The 24,142-nt window shown below is 44.4% G+C and overlaps 2 pseudogenes; one reads left to right on the top strand and one right to left on the bottom strand.

Moving 5' to 3' along the window:
- Positions 1-1,142: 1,142 nt before the first annotated feature.
- On the top strand, positions 1,143-21,054 carry LOC101041610 (tyrosine-protein phosphatase non-receptor type 1-like; annotated as a pseudogene).
- A 1,417-nt stretch (positions 21,055-22,471) lies between these two features.
- LOC101041303 (DNA repair protein RAD51 homolog 1 pseudogene) lies at positions 22,472-23,463 on the bottom strand (annotated as a pseudogene).
- Between the last annotated feature and the right edge of the window lie 679 nt (positions 23,464-24,142).

The following is a 24,142-nucleotide window of genomic DNA, read 5'->3' as shown; positions in this document are numbered from 1 at the left end:
TCTTGTTAGGATAAACCAAGGCAGTCAAATGACTTGGAAAATTCCAAAGACTTAAAGTCTCTCTCCCAGGAACTAAGGGTGATGGCTAATCAGATTCTTTATGATCCAACAAGTCTTATATTCTGGGGCCCCATGTCCAGAAAGAGAAAAATAAGATCCTGCCACCTCAAAGGCAGCTTTCATCTAAGAGCCATATATGAGAGTATTTAAGCCAGCCCTGCCATGAAATGGAGCTCTAAATCGAACAAATGCTCAAACACAGAATGTTCTTTTAAACTAAAATGCTATTCACTGCAAGCGTGAAGCATCCTGCCACCCCCCAGGCTGTGGGCTCACGGGAAAGAACCAAGCAGTTTAGAGGATACCCACGGGACCAGCACGCACCTAAGGAGTTTGTATAAATGCAGATAACAATGCAGCAATTAATAGTAAGGAATAGTTTGATTAGGTAATACAGAATCCTTCTGCCAGCCTGTTAATGCCTTCTTCCATTGGCAGCAAAGCCAGCAAGCAGAGCAAATTTATAAGAGAATGGTACTTGGAGAGGATGGGATTGGAGCATGCTGAAACACCACACATTCTCACTTTGGGGCCCTTTCCAGCACTCTGGGTCCACTAACTACTTCCCTTCATTTTCAAAAGAGAATGTTGACCTTAGAGATGCTTAACATATTTGTTTATATGTAGCCTAACTTATACCATGTTGTGCCCCTGAGGACACATCAAGAGCTTCTTGGTTGACCTTCACAGATTAACAAGTTTCCTTCAGTACATGTTCACCCTTAACTGTGCGAGTGAGTCATTGCTAAAAATGGTTTACCTCATATTCTCATCCAATTCCAAACTAATTATGACCAGCCACTTTCAGGGAATTACATTTCTGAACTTACCCCAGAATTTGGCCTGAATGCTTCCGTACATAGTAAGAAGACTTCATCTGTTGGCATAATTAAAAAGCCGTCCTTCATGCCAGCTCATGTTTACTCCTGGAGGCATGCGTGACTAATTGCAGGCATTTATTACATGCCTACTGGTCTGGGTGGTATGTCCTAAATGTTGTTTTCTGACATTTGATTGTTTAGTTGGAACCTTTATGCATGTTTCAGCAGCAGGGCATGAATAAAGAATGATATTCCTTCACGATGGCACTAGGATGGGCCCAGGGAGGACAGAGGGACTGGAGGCAGGGACGAGAGAAGCTCATGAATACAAGGCCACTTCGGCCTCTGGTGGATCTCAACCGGGTATGTTATTTTTTGTTTGTTTGTTTGTTTTGAGACAGAGTTTCGCTCTGGTTGCCCAGGCTGGAGTGCAATGGCACAATCTCAGCTCACTGCAACCTCTGCCTCCCGGGTTCAAGAGATTCTCCTGCCTCAGCCTCCCAAGTAGCTGAGATTACAGGCACGTGCCACCACGCCCAGCTAATTTTTTGTATTTAGTAGAGACAGGGTTTCACCATGTTGGTCAGGCTGGTCTCTCTAACTCTTGACCTCAGGTGATCAGCCCACCTCGGCCTCCCAAAGCGCTGGGATTACAGGCATGAGTCACCACACCTGGCCAGTATGTTTTTATTTTCCAAGATTGTTAAATGAAAAGGCAGCTGTTGCAGAGACTCAAGCCCTGTGGGTGGATGCAACATTTAGCTTCAATCACTCAGCACAGTGTCTGCCTTATAAGTGAGTGCTTCAGAAGTGCTCTGAGTACTGCCCACCCTGGGGTCTCCAGGACCCAGAGTTGAACACAGTTAATTGGCAGGTCTAAAATACCAACACGCCCCAGAAGGTCCAGTCAGGATGCTGTCATGAGGCCAGTGTGGTTTCTGTGGGAGCAGCCATGCAGAAGAATAAGAGATTGTTTTCGTCAGCTGTCCTGTTAGCAGGCCTGGCTGCCGCATGAGGCAGAAAGGGCATTCCATCTGTTTTCCCTCGGGAGTGGTCCTGAGCCCTCCCCAGTCCCGTGACAGAAGTGTCTCAGAAAACAGTGCAGTGTGTGAGCCAGCAGAATCCCCATAGACTCCACCAGAAATGAGTGCGGGCCTTAGCGAGCCCTGAGTCCGCCACCCGTGCACAAGATCTTCCCCCACTGGCAGCTGCAAACCTCACTGAGGCACAAACTCAACACCATGCCCAAAACAACCACCACTATCCATCCTCCAGGCCCTTCTGTCTGTGCTTCCTGCCCCAGTTACTGGCACCACTGTCCACCTGGCAATCTGTCCCAGTGAGTCCTTCTCCCCCCCAGAGGGACTCGTCAACAAGTTCAGCCATTTGTCCTCCAAGTTTTCTAGAATCTATCCACTTTTCTGCATCTCAACTCCAGCACCTTATCCCAAGTGACAGCCACCTGTCTCCTGAAGAACTCTGACACCTTTCTATCTGGCCAGCTGCGTCCACTGCCCCTCCAACCACTCTCGCCCTAGTCCAGGGGGATTCTTTTAACACAAATTATGTCACTACCCAGATAAAAGCTTTTCAGTAATCTTTCTCTGGCCTTGAGACAAAGACTGATAACGAGGTTCTGCAAACCCAGTCTCATCCTGGGCCACACGCCACCCCACAAATCTCAGCACACAAGTCCTGGCTGCTGGCTTTCCTCTCGGGCCACTAACACTTGTACCTGATGCTCCCTCTGCCTGCAATGGGGCATTTGCAACGCCACACATTCTCTCTTTTTTAAAACTGTGATACATATTATTACATACATAACATAAAATGTACCAGTTTAACCACTGTAAGTGTACAGTTCAGTGGCATTTAACGCCTTCACATTCTTGTGCAGAAGTATGAAGCACTGTGAATGTATGAGTCCTGCTTGCACAGGGGCCATGTAAATCTTTCCAATTTCAGTATACATGCTGCCGAAGTGAGCACCCTAACTCCTTTTACCTATAAACTCACCTTTGGATTTTGGTTAAGAAGTCACTGATTCAGAGAAGCCTTCAAAACAAGGCTCAGTGCCCCGTCGCACATCGCCCTGGCTTCACAGCACTTAGAGGCAGTGATGCGATTGTCGCATTGGTGTCTGTTCCTCTTGCCAGACTACAGGCTCCACGCAGGCAGCACTCAGGCCTGGAGGGTGCAAGGCGCTCTGGTGGGATCCGTACATCCTAGCTCAATGAGCAATGCTTGAATGAGTGAAGAAACGTAGTTCTCCCCACAGTGAAGACCACACTTGACATTATTGTAGAAAACCATGTGGTTCTGTGTTGTCTTAAATGCTATTTCACAGTAGGATCTTGGCTTCACCTTTCAAAAACCAAAACCCATAGTGAAGTGTCTTTTTTTCCTTTTCGCAGACAGAAAAGCAATTTTTCTCCAACCATTAATTTGGGCTTCATCTCTTACAAAAGAGAAAGCCACCTGGTAGTTTCTAAATGGTAGGTTTTCCTTTGATTTTGTTCATCAAAGCTCAAAACTAGCAAATCTAGAATCAGACTTCTGAAGCAGTTTGTAATTTCTGAAAACTAATGTGAAGTGGAATTTCTTTTACAGTAAGACACTCAGTCCGATCGACACATCGCCAGATCTGCAGAAAAGCACCCTCTCACCCATCTGGGGTTGAGTGTGGGGCCTGTAGATGGGTCTCCCTGGAACCTGAGGTGTGTCTGCACCCCCCAAGTTCATGGAAAACTCAGCCATGCTGGACGCTAGGAAGCCCTGCTATGGAGCCAGATGGGGTGGGTCTAGGATTTCATGAAACCAAAGACTCAACCCTGAGTTAGAGCAAGAATAGGTGATATTCACTCACGTGACCCTTCACACTTTAGTGTTACTCATAACATCAGGAGCAAGAGATGAGTCTCATCTTCATCCGCAACAGCATCCTAAGTTTGTAGATAAGGGGATAACATTGAGAGGTCAAGCAGCTGGCCCAAGATGCTTTCGAGGAGTGCTGGGCTGGGTTTATCTGATTTCAGTACTAAAACTCTTGTGTTTTTCACTCCACTTTGCTCCATGTGACATTCACCACTGCCTTTGTAGAAGCAACTTCCACTATAATGTCACCCTTGAAGTGGCATAAAGATCTGGCCTTCTGCAGCGTGGGCAAAGCCATACAAATAGAAAGATGTGTGCCCTGTGACTGTAAGGACCTTTAACGTGACTGAACACTCAAACTTGGCCATACACTCTTGTGGTTGTTCAGTGTGTGTGGACTCTCTGGCTGATCAGAAGCTGAGAGGGGGCAGCACATGCTGAGCAGGACTACCTGGTAACACTAAGCCACTAAAAGTCCTGGTCCCATGAGCCATGCCCCAGGCTCTGCCTCCACTGTCAGGAGGGTCTTATGTAAACCCCGTCTTGAAGTTGGAGTCTATTCTGGCTTTCTGCAGTTCACCTAGTCTTGGGGGGAAAAGCTAGGATGCCCTCTGCCTCCCTGCATAGCCTCTGATAGGCTGGGTCCCCCCGGCTTCCTCTAAATCCTGACTGTCCCCACCCTCCTCATGGAGATCCCAGTGAAGAACACACTAATCTCTTGAAGCAAGTGAGGAATGAAATGCATAAGGCTCCTACTGCAGGATCAGGGCGTGCTGAGATAACCCCTCCAGCTCTTGGCCCAGGAGGTGATAAAAGAGGCACCTGCCATGAAGTCACCAGCTGAAACCTTGTCCCTCAGCACCCCCGTCCACCCTTGGCCCCACTGAGCCAATGGTTCCAGTGACCCTAAACATCCCACAATCCCACATCTCCCATCTCCCCATGAGGCTTCCCTGTTTTCTGTCGACAAAGCTGCCTTTCATCACCTCTGTGGCATGTTCCCCTCCACGTGCCCTCCATGACCCTCGCCTCCCCTGCCCTTGGCCACAGCTCATTCCCCTCCATGTCAGCTGTCAGACTCCAACTGGAGCAGCCCATGGGCACTCAGCTTTATTCACACAGCAACACACACACACGTCCCCCCAGATGTTTGTTTTCTGCCTCCTTTGAGGTTTTCCAAAGCTCCTTTGTTTGAAAAAGAACTCCCTTATCTTACCTCTGTAGTCTCACCTTCCACCAGATTCTTAGAGGACTTCAAATTGTTTGGGGTGTGGGGAAAGTGCTTTAAATGGTTTCTGTTCTTTCCATGATTGCTAAAAAGTCATTTTCGCCATCATTGTGATTATTATCTACCCTGGATTTCCACTCTGATCCCTACTCCTGACATAAAAACCTGCTTTGTATTCTTTTAAATTAGTGGTTTTATGGTTGAATCTTTACTTTGTCACCCTAGGAATAGTTTCCAGTGATTTCTGCATTTTACATTCTGTTCCTGCTCATTTGTCCTTTCAGGTGTGTGTTTTTTACCCCATTACTTCGCGTGAGGACACATTGTGAGTGTACAGCACCAAGAACATGCTGTGGGCGGGATCACATCTCCCCGAGGCACAGAGGATGGCTCTGTTTGTCCAGGTGTTTGTTCCTGATCATTAACTCTTCCTTGCTTTTCAGGCAAAACCGATGCCCTTGGAAAACCACCAGAGGACCGGGTGCAGTGGCTCATGCCTGTAATCCCAGCACTTTGGGAGGCTGAGGTGGGAGGATGCCTTGACCCTGGCTGGTGGAGACCGCAGTGAGCCATGATCGTGCCACTGCACAGGTGACAAAGTGAGACCCTGTCTCAACAATAACAACAAAAACAGCCACCAGTGGTTGTAGAGAAATGCTAATGATTTTTTAAGGGGAAATTCTTAAGGACAACTAATCCATTATCAGGTGCTTACTTATTTCCAGCACCTATAGTTTAAACCATTTTACTATTAAAATTATTCATGACCATGCATTTTAGAGGGCTCGTTTAACAAACCTAGCGTTGAAAATGCAGAAGCGGTGGAATGGTGGGGAAGCAGCACTGAGGAAGAGCAGTACAAGGAGTTGGAAGCAACTGGGCAGCTTTCTGTAAGCTCATCTGAAAGGGCAGTGCCCTGGCTACAAAGTCAGCCATTGTGTTCGGGAATTAACTTCTCTTCATGTACTGAGTGTTAAGCAAGGAGAAGGGTTGCTGTGACCTTCCAGGTAGAGCGTCTGGTGCTAGCGGAGAATCTGAGTCTTCTAACAACAGCAACACAGGTTCTAACCAGTTCCTCCGTCATCTGGTGAGTTTGAACCTGACTTCCTAGTGCTTCAAGAAGAGGATTTATAGGAACTTGACATCTTTAGGAAGCAAAGTCGTATAATGAGACCAAAATACAACTAGTCAAAGGCTTTTCCTACTTCCTCCTCATGCTGTCACGTTGGCAAAAGAGGCCTCAGTTGTCATGCTTGGTTCTCTACCCTGGGAAAATTCCTTACAATGCCAGTTTCTTATGGCTGTTGGATTCTGAGTATTTTGTTCCAAAGTCACCCACATGCTCCAGATGTAGAGGCTTTAGGGTCCACAAGTGGAAAGAGCCATCTAGAAAATGAGTAACATAACATTACTTGAGTTTTTACATTTTCAGGACTTGGTATGCTTTAACTTACATAATGCCTTATAGATAGCACTCGAAGCTTGTTTTGTAGGTTAGATTATAAGATACATAGAACTTCTCACATCTCAATCATTCCCAGCTGTGAAGCATCCTGTTCAAACATAATCACTAACACTGAAGGCAAGGATTATCCATGGTTTTATAACAAACTACCCCCAAAACTCTCTGGCTTAAAACAACCATAAACGCCTATTACCTCTCAAAGTTTTCTGTAGGGCAAGGATTTACAAGCAGCTTCACTGGATGTTTCTGGTTCAGGCTCTTTCATGAGGCTGCAGTCAGAAAGTCAGGACTGCAGGAGCACCATGGCTCGAGTGGCTGGAGAATCTGCTCGCACATTGGGCAGATCACACAGCCGGCACGATGCTGCCGATCGCTGGTGTGAGGGCTCAGTTCCTCACCAAGCGTGCAACTCTGCAAGGCTGCTTGAGTGCCTTCATGCTATGGCGGCTGGCTTCCCACAGAGTGGTCATCTTGACAGAGAGAGAGGCAGATGGAAGCCACATCCTTTTGATGGTCTTGTCTCAGAAGTCACATGGCCTCACTTCCACAGCCTTTATTCACTGGCTGTGAGTCATTAAGTTCAGCTCGTATTCAAGGGGAGGGAGTTACAGTCCACGTTTTGAAAAGAGAAGCATCAAATAATTTGCAAACATGTTTTGAAACCATCAGTGGTTATATTTTCATGCAGATGATTTTAAACCGTATAACTTCTTCTGAAGTGTATTTATACCAAGTAAAATTCACAAATTTTAAATGTACAGCTTAGTGACTTTTCACATGAGTAAATGCCTGTATAACCATCACCTAGGTCAAAATACGGAATGTTTTCAACACTTCAGAAAGTTCTATCATGGGAATCTCTGAATTTGAATGTTTTATGTATACAATTGTCACCTACAAATAAAGACAGCTTGAATTCTTCCTTTCTAGCCTTTGTAACTTTCATTTATTGTTCTTGACTTACTCTACTATCACGGCTGAATAGATCTGGTATGAGTGGGCATCCCTGCCTTGTACTAAACTTAGGGGGAAATGTGTTAGGAATTTCACTGTATTTACCTGTAGAGTTTTTAATAGATAACTTTTATCGGATTGAGAAAGTCTTCTACTCTTGGTGTGACTGAGCTTTGGAGATAGAAGAGTAAGTGGAATCACAAATCAAAGCTTGTGACAAGTAGAATCACAAGTCATAGCTTGATCATAAGTTTAAGCATTTGCCAGAGTACTGTCTTTAGCTGTGAACGTTCTTTATCTAATCCACAAAAAAGAAAATTGTACTAGGCCTACACATGGAAAATTATTGTCCAGGCAGTCTGCAATCTCCAGGTATGTTGGTCTTCACATGTGTATTGGTTTGTCAGCTCCTTGGAATTGGAAATTGTGACTTCTTCACATGCAACCTTAATTCTGCGTGGTGCTTCCATATTTAGGTCAATTACAAAAGTCTGTTTAATTACCTTATGCCCAAAGTATGGTTCTGTGCAGTGGTGGTGGGGCATGGGAGAGGAGTTTTGAGGAGAAATGGAAGGGAGAAGACAGAGGAAGCCTAGGTACCAGCGGTACCAGCAGCAGCAGCAGCAGCAGCAGCGTGTAGAGAGGTCAGTTCTCACAGCCAAAGACTCATGGAGCCACCCAAGCTGGGTGTGGCTGACATTTGTGAATTGGCATTCTGTAAGTCAGGGCTCTATAAACCTTGCCACATGTGGTGAGAATTTTTAAATGTCTCAACACCCAATTCACATGGCTTTAAAAGCAATAAATTTTAAAACAAGAACATTTAAGTGGCACTGACAAAGTGTCCTCAGATTCATTATCGCATTTACTCTTCAGAGCAGCCCTGTGAGGTTCGCATCCAGGCCTCACAGAGGACAATGAGGCCGAGAGACGTTCCGGGTCTTGCCGGAGATGGCACAGCTCGGCTTCGGTGCCCTGGACTGAGCAGCGACTTAGGGCATGTGCTCTTTTCATTGTATTGTGTTGGCAACGACTGCCCGACAACTTTTTATGTGGTTTTGAAAAATCGCTGCAGCAGATGTGTCTGTCCTAATGTAACTTGAGATGTTAGTTTGCTTCACGTCATTGAAGCACCTCATTCTCGGTCCCCAGGTTTTGGTCACGGTGCGTTTAGCCATTTGGCTGAACAAATACAGGGATTGTTTCTTCCTCCTCCTCTTAGCACATTCGCCTGTTTCACGTTTTATGAATTCTGCTCCAGCTGTCCAGGTATGAGAGAGGGGGACATCTGGAAAAGGAGTACTAATTCTGTCACTTGGCAAAGACTGTCTGCCATAAGCCTAGGAGTCGGTGAAAATCACCGAGCACACGCGTTTCGTTTATGTTTCCCATCGCCAAGTACAAGACCCTGCCTTGGGCACTTTTAGGGCCATCACTGTGGAATATTTCAGAGAGCAAGTCTCAATTTACTAGTTAGTCCCTAAGGGAGACGTTGGGACCACTCTTGTTTTAAAAGTGGTAAAACACACACTAGGGCACTGTAGAACGTACACATTTTGGATATCAGATTGATTTCCAGGCAGGCAGTGGTCTGCAAACCTTGCAGGGGAGCGCCTTTGGATAGGGGACATGTCAACATTGATGGGGGCAGGGTTCCCTGGCTCTGTCTAGAGTGAAAACCCCACGTGCCACCGGGCACATCCGTGAGCTGGAGGAGAATGGTACCAGAGAGCAGCAGGGCCCGGCGAACCAGCACAGAGGGACCCTGCGGTGTCAGAGGTGACCACAGATCCCGCTGAAGGGCTGGACGGAGAGCAGCTGGCTCTGCTGGGTGTGGCCAGCGTTGCTGTGGGGTACAGGCCCAGCAAGGACAGCAGTGGGGCTCGGCACTCACATAACAAGCTCTGACCTCTGGGGAAGGCAGACTCACATTTCCTCAAGGTTCTCTATTTGTACCAGATGAACTCATTGTCAAATATGAAAGGGCATCGTTCCAAGAGCTGTTGAGAGAGTCTCGTTTACTATGTAAACAAGGACAGAAGGCATCAAAGCCAGAATGCCATTATTCCTTGGCTTCCGAACGTTCCAGTGGAAATGCGTGCTCCGTGATTACTATTACCATTAAAATACTGGTTGGATTGTTCCATGAACATGAAAGTTTATAGCAAAGAGTGATTTTTCCAACAGAGGAGCTGCAATGGTATCTGAGTTTGGTTTCTATCTCCTTAATTTTCTGAAGGTCCCTCAGGGAAGAACCCAGCGATCGGCAGAGTGGGTAGGATTTAGAAGGCTTTTTCAGGGCTTTGGTTCGTCTAAAATCTTTTTCTTTCTTTCTTTTCTTTTTTACAGCCCCCTTAGAGATTTGTTTTGAAGTGCCCCGGCCATGACTTTTCTGACTGCCTGTGTGCCTTTCCAACCTGCCCACCGTGTGTTAGGAGCGAGTCATTTCCCCACACGTAGGAGGGTAAAAGTCTTAGCCCCCATGGGGAGGGTCAAGAGAGCAAACACCAGAGAGGACTTGGTCCTTACCAGAGGTCACCTCCAAAACAGTGAGGTGTTCCAGTGATCATTCCCTGACTGATGACCTCCTGAGCTAATTATTTTCTCCAGTAAACAAAGTCTGTATGAGATATCGTAGAAAATGCATTTTTAAGACTCTCTTCCACCAAACATGTCATTTCTTGTTTTCCAGCAGCATTTGCATTGTATTACCCTGATCTCACTTATTCACCGTTTGTGACATTTTTTCAAGCCTTGGTTCACCTTTTTATCATGTCCTCTTCTGGTCCTTTGAGATAACGCTTTTAGAATTTTACCATTCTGCTGTGAAGCCTGTGTCTATTTCTGTGAGAAGAATTCCATGTGGAGGAGGTGAGGTCCCGCTTTTCTGGTTTGGAGAAGCCCATGACTGCTTATTCTTCTGAGATCCCGCCTATGCCAGGTGTATGGAATACCTTCTTGTGACATGTACAGCTCTTCCAGCTGAGCGTAAAAGCAGGCACCTCACCCTTTTATCAAATAATTGACTCAGAACTTTAAGCAAGACAGATACAAGTATCTCAAGACCTGAATTATTTTTTAATTTACGAGGTGTTGTGTTTCGTTTTGCACACTAATTACAATGTACAATTAAAGAACAGTGTAGGATTGGCTAATAAAGAAGGTGGTGAAACTCTGATGCAGAATGCCCTCTCAGTAAACTTTTAAACAGCATGGGTTGTGGTGGAGTCATATGGAGAAAAGCCATGGGCTTTGATTCCATTAACTACTTCTCATCTCTTTCTCTTATTTACTGATTTGGGCTCTTCATGAAAGGGATGTTTTTCTAGTCCTCTCCAACTCTTGCTCATAGATAATTTAATAATAGTTAAGTCAGAAACGTCTTAAATGAGAAAAGCCTTGTCCTATTTAGATTTCTAATTACTCCGCAGAATTTGAATTCCACATAATTTGAGACTGCTTTCAGAGTCCACTAATACCCAGTGCTGGAGTGCTCTCTTGTCACTAATAACGGGGCACTAAATGTCAAATGTTCCTCTAGTGATTTATGTTCCTATTTCACAGCTTGCCTTAATTGCTTTTTACATAAACCTGAGAAATAGCAATTAAAGTATTGCTGACTTTGGCACATTTATCAGTAGTTTGTAATGTCTTCTGATACAACGTTAAGTGCTTGGCTAACAGAGATGAAGCAATGCTTAGTCACAGGGCTTCCCTGCCATGGAGAAGGCTGTCCCCAGCAGGGAATGGCGAGTGGTGTGACTGCCCCTGTCTCCGAAGAGCCTATCCGTTTCCTAGGAATTCGCACCCCACGGCAAGAAATGACATCACTGTCTGCCTTTCCTATGGGGTCACACTCACTAGATAGAAATGATGATGCGATATCCTCTTCTGTTTTAATTTTTAAAACAGTGAATGCTCAAGAAATGGGATCAGCCCTCAGTTTTTCCTCATATTTTGGCCCTAAAGCCCTGGTAACTGAAAACTGCTCCTGAGGATGAAATGGGCAGGATCTTTGAACTAAAAAGCAACCGCAAATGTGTGGTGCCTGCTCTGTGGGCATTCTGTTTCTGAGAATGTGTTGTCCTGCCCCAGTCTGGCTGTCTGTTCCTTTGTAGGGTCGTACAAGAGGTGGGAGGGCCATGGCAAGATGTGGTCCAGTCTTTATAGATGTTCTTTTTCCAGAAAATGGGTAAAAACTATGTTTTTAAATATCCTGGAATGCCAATTCAAAATGCAATGGAGAAGAAGGAAGGAAGGAAAGAAAAAGAAAGAAAGAAAGAGAAAGAAAGAAAGACAGACAGAAAGAAGAAAGAAAGAAAGAGAAAAAGAAAGAAAGAAAAAGAAACAGAAAGAAAGAAAAAGAACTGGAGAGAAAAAGTGAGTCACAGACACAGCAACTGTGGAGATAATCTGAATCAGCAGCAATGCCTTGAATCTCTTCAGAAATCTCAATCCCTGATTAGAAACTGACCAAGTGGTCTATTAGAAAACTCTCAGCCTTCATTCTACAAGATCATCACCAGTCATGGCCTTTGCTCAGCCAGTGCCAAGGAGGAGGGCATGAGGCTGCAGCAGGGGCTTTGTGTGGACCCTGGAACCTGGGACTGACTGTGCCTCAGCCATCAGCCCTGCCTTCCCTCCTGATGGGCTCGGCCTCTGGCCCAGAGCTCTTTCCCGAGGCTGGCTGCCCTTCCATTAAACATGCATGTGGTCAGACAGCAGGCTGAGTTCTTCCAGTGTCCTCTCCCACCTCCAGAGCTCCGCCCCTTCCCCTCTTCACAAACACCTGCCCGAGTCCCTCCTCAGGGCTCCTGTTGTCTGTTCCCTCTCTCTGTGCAGCCACCAGTAGGACCTGTGCAGTAAAGGGTTAACTCGGCAAGTCTGGGGCTTTAAAACCCTGCCCGTTGAAAAACACAACTCATCCTTGGCCAGTTTCTGGGCGGTGACCTCTAGCGTTCAGAACATCCTGCCTTACGAAAGCATCTGTGCGTACCTGGCGTCTTGGGGCCACATCACAGTGTGTGCTCACCCTGGGATTCTTTCAGGGTGGAGGGCTGGGCACATGCTGTCTCCGTTGACCACCGAGGAGGCTGGAGACTGAGTAAGTATGGTCAGTATATGGTATGAGGAGAGAATCTACATCCATTCCCCACCTATTATGCCTGCATCACTGACTAACCAGTTTTTCTTCCCTCATAATTAGCGATGCTGCCCATAAACTCTTATACTGGGAGTGGAGCGGAGGAAGGGTCCCTGCAAGCAGCCTGTGCTCTCCAATTCATCTATCTACTCTTATAACAGACCTACATCTGCATAGAGATCTATAATATCTTTAACTTTTTCCAATATTCTCTATATTTACAGATTTCTTGGTGAGTATTGGCGCTTACCTACAGGGTATTTCAGTAATGCTTTGTCCAATCCTGCTCTCCAAATCCCGTGGGGCTTTTGATTGGAATTTAAACTTATTTATAGTATCTTGCCACTGATTCAAGTCTACTTTTATTGCTGTCTGTAAAGGTTTATGGTTTATGTCATGAAAGCTTCTGTATTTTTCTTTCTTTTATATTTTTAGTTACTGTATTGTTGTAAATGAAATTGACCACCAGCAGCATCTTGGTTGTCTAACCTGGCTTTGCTGTGACCGGCATGTAGTTACAGACAGATGGTAATATATAAAAACCATGACCTGTTTCTAGGTTTGAAACTTCTGTATAAGCAATCAGCAAGTCAGAAAGTACCACGACTACTATTTGCTAAGAATCCTGCATTAGGTGCAACCCCCAACTTTTAAAACTTCCCTAAGGACACACTAAATCAAGGCTTAAGATCCCTGTTATCTTGCCCCAAGACCCCAAGAGCTCTTGTCACATGTGTGAGTCCTCCTGGAAAAGCAACCCAGAAAGGCAGTGAAAACCCATCCAACAGTTCCAACTTGCCATTGGCCGTGATATGGCTTCTTTCACCTTTACAGACCTCGTGTGGTTACCCTAAAATGCAAATAAGAAACCACCTGAATTCTTTGGGTCACGAGGTTTTTCATGCGTGATTAGAACAGCCCAGCCAGCCAACCTGCAGCCCTTCCAATACAGGGAAAGAGAAACGAATAGAAATCAAGGCAAGAATTCATGGCCATACTCTTCTTTGGCTAGAGGCATAACAATATTGATAGTTTTGCTACAGTAATAGGGAAGGAGAAAAAAATGCCTTTGTGTTTCCCCAGGTCATAGCATGAAAAATAAAATAATTCTGAACCACAGAGAAGTGGACCGATTCAGGTCCTCACACTCTTTTACAGGCCAACATTTTCTCAAGAGGGAGAATCCTTCACTCATTCTGTTTTGTTTTGATTTGTTTTGTTTTTGAGATGGAGTCTCCCTCTGTCACCTAGGCTGGAGTGCAGTGGCGTGATCTCAGCTCACTGCAACCTGTACCTTCCGAGTTCAAGTGATTCTCCTTCCTCAGCCTCAGCCTGTGGAGTAGCTGGGATTACAGGCATGCACCATCACTCCCAGCTAATTTTTTATATTTTTCATAGAGACGGGATTTCACCATGTTGGCCAGGCTGGTCTCAAACTCACTTGAGGAAGTGATCTGCCCGTCTTGGCCTCCCGAAGTGCTAGGACTGCACCGACCCCCTTCACTCATTCTTGAGATAAGACCATGGATTTCAGAATGGACTGGCTCCTTCAGCAGTGTGAGAACTAGGCCCACGAGATGTCACTGAAGTCTTTTATTCTTTTGACTGGAACCACGGATGAACTTGATGTTCTCATCACCCCCACAGCAAGTTTCACATAGATTCAGTGAGCAGGTAGAGCCATTTTATTCCCAAGAGCCTGGTCCAGTTTAGAAGTGTTTCCAAGCTTTCCAAAATTGTCATGTTTTACATTTATTATAGAACACACTTCAAATGTTATTTACATGTTTTTTTTCTATTTCTGCAAATTTTCATACATATGGGAGCTTTTTAACACTGTTGACCAGTATCTGCACTCAGGGATTTTATGCATAACTGTGTTTTTTAATGACAAGTTTCCATCTCTTAACAGAGACCTCAAAGGTGGCAGAAAGAATCACTCCCCACTGACCTGAAGGACGAAAGGGAAAGAGAGAAAGGGAGGGAAATGCCTCACAACAAGAACGCTGGTGTCTCTTCACAACAATGCCTAAGCTCGGCCATGTGGCTTTGCCTTTTTTTTCTCATAACACTTTCTTTCACAAAGCAGAAGTTTTAATTTTGATAAAGTCCAACTTACCTATTTTCTCCCTTCATAAATTATGCTTTTGATGTAGCATCAAAAGCTCACAGTCAAATCCAAACTCATGTAAATTTTCTTTTATGTTGTCTTGGAGAAGTTTTATACTTTTATGTTCTACACTTAGGTCTATGACCCATTTTTAGTTAAGTTTGTGAAGGGTGTGAGGTCTTTGTCTAGATCCTTTTTTTCTTTTGCATATGATGTCCAGTTGTTCCACCACCATTTGTCAAAAAGACTGTATCTTTGGGCCTGGCACGGTGGCTCACGCCTGTAATCCCAGCACTCTGAGAGACCAAGGAGGGCAGATCATCTGAGGTCAGGAGTTCAAGACAGCCTGGCCAACATGGTGAAACCCTGTCTCTACTAAAAATAGAGAAATTAGCCAGATGTGGTGGCAGGCACCTGTAATTCCAGCTACTCAGGAGGCTAAGGCAGGAGAATCACTCAAACCCAGGAATTGGAGGTTAAGGTAAGCTGAGACTGCGCCATTGCATTCCAACATGGGCAACAAGAGCAAAATTCTGTCTAAAAAAAGACTGTCCCTTTATCCATTAACCTGCATTTCTTCTTTGTCAAAAAATCAGGTGACTATACATTTACATGGGTCTGTTTTCAGGCTCTATACCCTCTTACATTGATTTATCTGTCTGTTCTCTCACCAATACCAGACTTTCTTGTTTACTTTAACTTTAAAATAAGTCTCAAAGTTGGGTAATGTCATTCTTTTTTCTTCTTCAATATTCTACTGATCTATCCACAGATATTTTGCCATTTCATGAAAACTTTAGAATCAATATGTTGATATCCACAGAGTAATCTGCTGAGATTATGACTAGAATTGCATTGAATCTATAGATTCCTAGATGGGAAGAACTGACCTTCTGACAGTATTGAGTCTTCCTATCTACAAACATTAAACATCTCTCCATTTATTTAGATTTGTTATTTCTTTCATCAGAGTTTAGTAGTTTTCCTTCTTATAGATCTTATACCTAGTTTGTTAAGTTATACCTAAGTGTTTCACTTTTTTAGCGTTAATGTAAATGGTGTTTTGCTTTTCATTTCTATTGTTTATTACTGATATATAGGAAACCAATTGACTTTTGGATATTAATTAACCTGCATCCTGTAACTTTTCTTTAATGACATATCAGTTCTAGGAGAATTTTTGTTAATTATTTGATATTTTCTACTGAAGAATGTAGAATAATGTCATTTTTGGACAAAGATAATTTTGTTTCTTCCTTCCCAATCTGTATACCTTTTATTTCCTTTTCTTGTTGCATTGTATTAACAAGGACTTCAATATAATGCTGAATAGGAGTGATGAGTGGGGACGCCCTGGCTTTATTCCCAATTTTAGGAAGAAAGCGTTTAGTTTCTCACCATGAAATAATGATGTTAGCTGTAAGCATTTTGTAGATGTTCTTTGTCAATCTGACAAATGTTTCCTCTATTCCTAGTTTGCTAAGAGTTTTTAATAAAAATAGGTGTTAGATTTTGTCAAATGTTTGTTCTGCATCTATTGATATGATCATTTCATCTGATTCTTCTTCTTTAGCTTGTTGATGTGCTAGATTGCACTAATTGGTTTTTGAATGTTGAGCCTTGCATACCTGACATACACCTCACTTGATTGTGGTCTATAACTCTTTTTATACATGGTTGGATTCAATATGCCAATATTTGTTGAAGATCTATGTTCACAAGAAATATTTGTCTGCAGTTTTCCTTTCTTGCAATATCTTTATCTGGTTTTGGTGGTAGGGTAATAATGGCCTCATAGAATGATTTAGGACGTGTTCCTTCTGCTTTCATTTTCTGGAACAAATTATGAATAACCGATATCAATTATTCCTCAATTATTTGGTATAATTCACCTCTGAACCCCTCTAAACCTGGTGCTTTCTGTTTTGGAAGTTTATTGATTATCAATTCAATTTCTTTAGTAGATATAGGCCCATTCAGATCATCTATTTTGCCTTATGCAAGTATTGGTAGGTTCTGTCAATGAATTGGTTCTTTTCATCTAAGTTATACAATTTATGGGCATAGAATTGTTCATAACATTTCTTTATTGTCCCTTTAACATCCACTTGATCAGTAATGATGATTCCTCTTTCATTTCTGATTTAGTAATCTGTGTCTTCTTTCTTTTTTCTTAGCCTGGATTGAGAAATTTTAAAATTATTTTTACGTAAAAACATGCATGGGGCCGGGCAGTGGCTCACGCCTGTAATCCCAGCACTTTGGGAGGCCGAGGTGGGTGGATCACTAGGTCAAGAGATTGAGACCATCCTGGCCAACATGGTGAAACCCCATCTCTACTAAAAATACAAAAATTAGCTGGGCGTGGTGGCGCATACCTGTAGTCCCAGCTACTTGGGAGGCAGAGGCAGGTAAATTGCTTGAACCCGGGGGGCAGAGGTTGCAGTGAGCTGAGATCGTACCACTGCACTCTAGCCTGGCACCTGGTGAGGAAGCAAGACTCTGTCTCAAAACAAAAAACAAACAAACAAAAACCACGCATGAGCATATTTGCAAAGACATCCCTCAGCTGCTGCAGCGCCAGCCCCACCCTCAGTCATTCTGCAGCCTGTGCTTCTGCTCTTTTACAGGAAACTTGAGGAGTTCCTCAACATCTGACTTTCTGAGTATTACATTTCATTGCTCCTCTGAACTAGGACACTCAGGGAAATTTTTCCACTGAAAGGTAATGTCTTAATTTCTTTGCAAATAAGCACAGAAGAGAGAATCTTGCACTTCACACTAATGAAAACAGTGTGTGGTTTTGTGTTTTGGAAACCTAGCAAGGCCACACAAGCTTCTCGCTGAGCAGCAGCACTGCACTGCCTCTGCCAACTGTTAACATCCCCAGCCTTGAAAGTCAAAATAAAAGTCAAAGTGGACAGGCGGGTATTGCGTGGAAGGATGAGAAAGGATAGGAGATAGAAGAATCCACCTAGCTCACTGTGGCATGATGAAACAGAGATACAGATTTGAGAGTTATTCAAGGTATCAGGAATTTGACTTATACTCGCCCCCTCTCCACAGAATACTGTGAATACACACAGAAGCTGGGCATAAATGTGATGTTACACAAGCCCCAAGAGGTTTCTACATTTCCATTTTTTTTTCATGCCAAAGATAAAGCTATGACATGAAGTTACATCCACAAGTACTTGAAGGAATTTAAATATCTATTAGTAACATATGGTCCATATATTATTAATATTCATATGGAAATAGCCTACATGGAAATGACCACATTTCATCAATAATATGAAGATTCTATTGATTCATTCATATTACATTAGAAAAATGTGCCTATCTAGCACAATGAAATCTGAGCACATTTAATTGAACATATGAACCGAATTTTGACTTCCAAATTTTAATGTTCATCAATACATATAGTAAAAGCTCTCTTATACCATTATCTTGCAACCATTAGCATAAGGCAATTTTACCATATCTCATGGAGTATTCAATTCTATAACTTCCTCTTTTTTTAGGTTTTAAAAAAGCCTTTATTTTTTGTTATTATTATTATTTTTTGAGACGGAGTTTCGCTCTTGTTACCCAGGCTGCAGTGCAATGGCGTGATCTCAGCTCACCGCAACCTCCGCCTCCTGGGTTCAGGCAATTCTCCTGCCTCAGCCTCCTGAGTAGCTGGGATTACAGAAACGCACCACCATGCCCAGCTAATTTTTTGTATTTTTAGTAGAGACGGGGTTTCACCATGTTGACCAGGATGGTCTCGATCTCTTGACCTTGTGATCCACCCGCCTCGGCCTCCCAAAGTGCTGGGATTACAGGCATGAACCACCGTGCCCGGCCAAAAGCCTTTATTTTTTTAAAGTTACTATGTGCATTATAGGAAACTGAAAAACACAAAAAGCAAAGAACAAAGTCATCCACAATCATAAGCAGTTTAGTTTAACATGTCCATCTAGGTCCTGTGTGGGTGTAGATGCCAGGATTCATCCCATAAATTTTCAGTGAATGAGGGGGCCAAGGGGTTTTGAGCCACTCACAGAGAGAGAGCACAGCTACACCATCCTGTAGCTGACTAGTTTGCCCTCTCCCCATTTATTCAATATAGATTTAATAACAGAGGCTCTAAGTCAACACACTTGTAGAGAAAAATTAAAGGCCAGGTTTGGATGCCCAAAGCAAACACCATAAGTGGGTAATCTCCCTAGTCGACCTCCCCCAAGAGGGCCATCCGGCTCAAAGGTTAGTTTTAAGACCACAGGAGTAAACAAACTAGCTAGGTAAACTACTCACAATCCTTTGTATTTGCACCTTAATCTCTCTGGCTCCTGCAAAGAGACTCTGGCTGCTTCAGCCAAGAACTGTAGGAAAAACTCTTAGGCCTTCCAGAAGGATTTGAGACTACATTCTATAACTTTCTGTACTATTTTTCCTTTAATAATTTTGCCACCACCCTGAGTGAATTCCCACATGTAGACACAACAGTCAATTTTATGGGACTGAGATACAGTATATATCATGCTTTTTCACACATCTTGAGTATTTACCAATTCAATGTCTCAAAGCTATATGAGTATTTTGATAACTAAGAATATACTACACCAACTCAATCTGTTAGAAAAAAATGTAATCCCGCCTTTCTTGGGACAAAAATGTCATAAAAGACAAAAATGGTGACATGCCTCTAGATAAAAGCATTGGCAGAGTTTTGATTAAAATACTGCATTCCCTTAATGCTCAATTTAAAATGAAATATACAACAACAGAATACACTAACAATAATGTTTCTAAGAGAATTCATTAGCAGATCTATACTATTAAAATCTTAACAAGGTATGTTTTCATTGAATTACTTAATGTATTCCTATAGCACAGCTAAAAAAGATGCACATACATTAACAGCTATTATAAAAATGTAAATATGCACACATCTGCAAACATCACTCTCTTTACATTTCCTCCTGCTCCTCTGTTGCCAATCTAATGAACAAGTCCTAGCATACACTGCTCGGAGATGGTTTAGCAACTCCATGTCAGATGGGTGTAGTGGCTCATGCCTTTAATCCCAGCACTTTGGGAGGCCAACTCTGGCGGATCACTAGGTCAGGAGTTTGAGAACAGCCTGGCCAACATGGTGAAACCCTGTCTCTGCTAAAGATACGAAAAATTAGCCAAGCGTGGTGGCAGGTGCCTGTAATGCCAGCTACTCGGGAGGCTGAGATAGGAGAATTGCTTGAACCTGGGAGGTGGAGGTTGCAGTGAGCCAAGATCATGCCATTGCACTCCAGCCTGGGTGACAAGCCAAGACTCTGTGTCAAAAAAAAAAAAAAAAAAAAAAAAAATTCCTTGTCCAAGTTGCATCTTTTCTATAAACTATAACAAAAAAAAAAATTACAAATTGGATAATTCACTAGTTCTAGTTTTTATCACTGGCCACAAAAAGAAGAAAAAGAAATGATCTTTGAAGACACAAATTTGAAATTAACATTGATCTCTGAAGACATCAAGTCATATTATATAGTTCAACAGCTACAATTGGAAAATCTTACAACCCAAGAAACTTGAGAGATCTTACATTTCCACTATATCACATGGCCTGACTGTGAATACCCGAATTGTATTACCTCATGTGAATACCTCATTCTTGAACTTTCTTTTCAAAGTCAGAGAGTCAGGGCCACTCAGCCTGGAGCATGGGCCCCTTAGTGGTGCACTGCAGTGTGGGCATTGGCAAGTCCGGGACCTTCTGTCTGGCTGATACCTGCCTCTTGCTGATGGACAAGAGGAAAGACCCTTCTTCCGTTGATATCAAGAAAGTGCTGTTAGAAATGAGAAGTTTTGGATGGGGCTGATCCAGACAGCAGACCAGCCGCGCTTCTCCTACCTGGCTGTGACCCACAATGCCAAATTCATCATGGGAGACTCTTCCAGGCAGGATCAGTGGAAGGAGCTTTCTCACTGGAGCCCGCACTGGAACACGTCCCCCAGCCTCTCGTGCTCCCACCCCCGCCCCCGGCCACCCAAATGAATTCTGGAGCCACACAATGAGAAACGCAGGGAGTTCTTCCCAAACCACCAGTGGGGGAAGGATGAGACCCAGGAGGATAAAGACTGCCTTATCAAGGAAGAAACGGGAAGCCCCTTAAATGCCGTACCCTACAGTTTGGAAAGCATGAGGCAAGACACTGAAGTCAGAAGTGGAGTCGTGAAGGGAAGTCTTTGAGGTGCCCAGGCTGCCTTCCCAGCCAAAGGGGAGCTGTCACCACCTGCAAAGAAGGAGGACCATGCACGACTCTCTGGAAGCCCTTCTTGGTCAACATGTGCGTGGCCACGGTCCTCAGGGCCAGCACGCACCTCTGTTACAGGGCTCTGTTCAACAGCAGCATGTAGCCTGACCCTCCTCCACTCCACCTCCACCCACAGTCCGCCCCTGCCCGCAGAGCCCACCCCGACTAGCAGGCATGCCGCAGTTGGTAAGGGCCGCCGGACCGCGTAGAGAGCCAGGCCCTGGAGGGACGTTGGTTCTGCACTGAAGTCCTTCTTCTCTGCACTGAAGTCCCTCATCCTTTTACTTTTTGCCCCTTCCCCTTTCAGTACCAAATCCACAAGCCATTTTCTGAAGAGAGCGGAGAGGACCCTGCTGGTGGTGCAGAGGGAAGGGGCCTACACCCATCTGGAGGCTCGCCCCACCCCAGGGCTCCCTTCTGGAGCAGCCCAGGCAGACGGCACACCAACAGCCCCCCTCGAATCTGCAGGGAGCAACTTTCCACTCCGTAGTTATTTAAACAAAATTTCCCCTAAAGGCATCCATAATGCACTAGCGTTTTCTTGAACCAATAATGTATTAAAATTTTTTTGATGTCAGCCTTGCATCAAGGGCTTTATCAAAAAGTAGAGTAATCAATCCTCAGGTAGTACTGGGAATGGAAGACTTTGCCACAGGCCTGCTGCGTCAGACCAGTCCTGGGAAGGAGGGCGGTTGTAAGCAGTCGTTATTTAGTGATATTGTGGGTAACATGAGAAGATAGAACAATGCTATAATATATAATGAACACGTGGGTATTTAATAAGAAACATGGGCCGGGCATAGTGGCTCATGCCTGTAATCCCAGCACTTCGGGAGGCCGAGGCGGGTGGATCACGAGGTCAGGAATTCAAGACCAGCCTGGCCACCATGGTGAAATTCCCGTCTCCACTAAAAATACAAAAATTAGCTGGGCATGGTCGTGCGTACCTGTAATCCCAGCTACTCTGGAGGCAGAGGCAGGAGAATTGCTTGAACCAGGTCTAAGAGGCAGAGGTTGCAGTGAACCAAGATCGAGCCGCTGCACTCCAGCCTGGGCTACAGAGCAAGACTCCATCTCAAAAAAAAAAAAAAAAGAAAGAAAGAAAAGAAAAGAAAAAGAAAACAAGAAACATGATGTGATGATGTGAGATGACTTTGTCCCGCTTATTCTCCTCCCTGCTGTCTGCTAGCTCTAGTTCTCATCCCCGCTCCCCCATGTGTATTAGAATGTATGTAACGTCTTCTTGTGTCCCGATGACAAATATGTGCTTGAAATGAGAAAATAAATAAATAAAATAATTTTTTTTTACACTCCAGAAGGAATAAACATTTTAGATTACTTTGTGACTACTGACCTGTCTCCTGTTTACACCCTCAGAAAAGCTGACACAATAGCTGTTTTAAGCCTTTTCCTGGCAGTCACAACAGGAAGAGGCCTGCGGAGAGCCCCAGGAAGCAGGGCGGCGCACTCCCGTTAGGCTGCCACACTTAAGGTTTGTAACAGAAAAAAACACCAATGATTCAGTCTTGGGCATCTCCTACTGCGTCTGCACTGATGGCAAACACAGCTTCGGCTTCAGGAAGACAGGGAGGGTCACAGATTTTGCAGATTCTGGTTTCTTCTCTTCCTTTCCTCCAATACAGTCTGGTTGTTGATGCATGGGCGACGATACTTCCTCCAATAGGTTTTTGAGATGGGCAGCAAACATGGCTGCTCCATCCACCTGGGGCACCCCCTGATTAGTGATTACCACTGCAACACCAAACTCATCAGCAAGTCGCAGAAGCATCCGCAGAAACCTGGCCAAGTGCATCTGCCTGGCTGAAAGCTCACCTCGACCCCAGTAGTCTGTTCTGTAAAGAGTGGTGGCACTGTCTACAAATAAGGAGTGCATACCAGATTCTACCATCATGGCTGATGCTTGATAAAGGAGCTGGGTCTGGCAGTCTGTGTTGAACGCTCGAGCATATGCTACATTATGCAGGACATCGCTGCCAGAGACCATACCCCTCAGCCACTGCTAGCAGCCGCTCTGCCCTAAAGTACCCTTGGTGTCAACGTACATGACCTTTCCTTCACCTCCACCCCGGTCAATGGGAAGCCGGCAGGTGACAGCCAGTGTATGTATGGCAGATCTGGGTCTTCCGAGTTCAGAATGCTCCAGATGTTTCTGTGATCCATCCTGTCTTAATTCCACCTTGAAGTAGTTCGCCAAGTTCTTTGGAGCCAGTAGCACTCTGTGTGATCTCTGGCCGCCGTTGGTGGAATTCAATTGCGTGGTGAAACCCACTGGAACTAACTTAGCTGCTTCAGCCGGAATTGTGTCAGCTTTGGCTTCCAGATACTCTTAATATTTATTAGCTCCTTCTTTGGTGCAGAGGCAATAGTCTCCACAGTATGGAATCCAGCTTCTTCTGATTTTTTTCACATTGTTGGCATTTATGCCACACTGTTCTAACCGTGGAATGGGTCATAGGCCAGACCTTTCTTCTTCCACTGAAGTATCTGCCATGTGCTTCAAGCTGCGTCTACATTGCCATTACTCAGGCGGTGCGCTCCAACTTCAGCTGTGGGCCTGGCACTTGCGCAACCAGTGTGGACCCCCACACCTCTGGGTTGCGCCCCACTTCTCTACTCGCTTGCGCCAGCCTGCAACGCACACCCCAGGTGAGTTTCAGCCCCCAGCTGCGCACGTGGGCTTGATCTCTGGCGGCTGCCCGTGCTCCCCAGGACATTCATAAAGCTTAGATGTTGCAAAATAATGAACTTTGTCCAGAATTACACACAGGCACTTTACTAAAAATGCTCACATAGACCTGTGGTTACCATCTGAAACTGCCTTCTAGATGTGAAGATCGTAGCAAGGAGCTCTTTCCTTCACCCTTCCTTTTCTCCGTCTTCCACCATCCCCATGACTAAGTATAGGACTATATCTAGCTCCAAAATGTGGAGTAACCAAGGTCACTCCCAGAAGACAGCCCTTCCTAAAATCTAACAGAAGAACATTTATAGATAGATTGTTTTACTACATCTATTTTTTAACATACTTTGAGCATTAGGGCTTATCTTTTAATAGCCACTGTTAGCTGGGCGCGGTGGCTCACACCTGTAATCCCAGCACTCTGGGAGGCTGTGGATTAAGCCAAAAGTTTCTAGTAAACACTACCAAAACACCTTTTGCAATTTCTTCC

Source organism: Saimiri boliviensis, chromosome 2 (assembly GCF_048565385.1).
Source record: "Saimiri boliviensis isolate mSaiBol1 chromosome 2, mSaiBol1.pri, whole genome shotgun sequence".
Classification (NCBI taxonomy): Eukaryota; Metazoa; Chordata; class Mammalia; order Primates; family Cebidae; genus Saimiri; species Saimiri boliviensis.
Note: the sequence above shows the minus strand (reverse complement) of the source record. Positions and strands in the feature narration are given on the sequence as shown.